Source organism: Limulus polyphemus, unplaced genomic scaffold, assembly GCF_000517525.1.
Source record: "Limulus polyphemus unplaced genomic scaffold, Limulus_polyphemus-2.1.2 Scaffold5573, whole genome shotgun sequence".
NCBI classification, from domain to species: domain Eukaryota; kingdom Metazoa; phylum Arthropoda; class Merostomata; order Xiphosura; family Limulidae; genus Limulus; species Limulus polyphemus.
The window spans coordinates 62,650-63,353 of record NW_013671183.1 but is presented as its reverse complement, the minus strand read 5'-3'; positions in this window follow the sequence as shown (position 1 = coordinate 63,353).

The following is a 704-nucleotide window of genomic DNA, read 5'->3' as shown; positions in this document are numbered from 1 at the left end:
TGTTTGTTATTTGTGAAGTGATGAAGTCATTATCATCTATTTATATAAAATTAGTTTATTGTGATTGTAAAGTGAGTATTAAACAGCTTTATCCATGTGATTTATTGTTAAAAATGGTCTGCAGTAACAGTGACTTTTTTGACCAATTTAATAAAAGTATCAACTATTCACCTCACATTTAATGCAACAATAATGGTTGTTGATTTTAGAAGTATCATTAACCCAAAATATTTTTACTCTGTCTCACACTTTATATACAAATGCATCATTTTGGTGGTAAAATAAATAAATTAATTATTGATGTATCAATACTATGAAAATGTAATAATTATAATTTCTTATAACATTTTGTTATATAAACATACCATGTGTTTTCTACTTCCTTATCCTCTCACAACATGTGATTAAGAAAGTTAGGTTGGCTTAGCTCTAACTGCCTTTGTTCGTTTGTCATTCTCTGGAGATAACACCTATTCTACCCTTTGGATATGTGACTGTAATACAGCATGTTGTGCAAGAGTGTATCTAGACAGCAGTATCCTCCAATAGTAGGTCTGGTGATATCTTAAGTTTAACACCCTTTATGTTTGAGTGGAATGATCAGCTCATGTATAGGACTAGTCACTCTGGGTAAGTTTAATGTTAACTACTAAGTAAGAAACATTATATTCAAACATTCTAGTACATACTCTCGATTGTTTGTT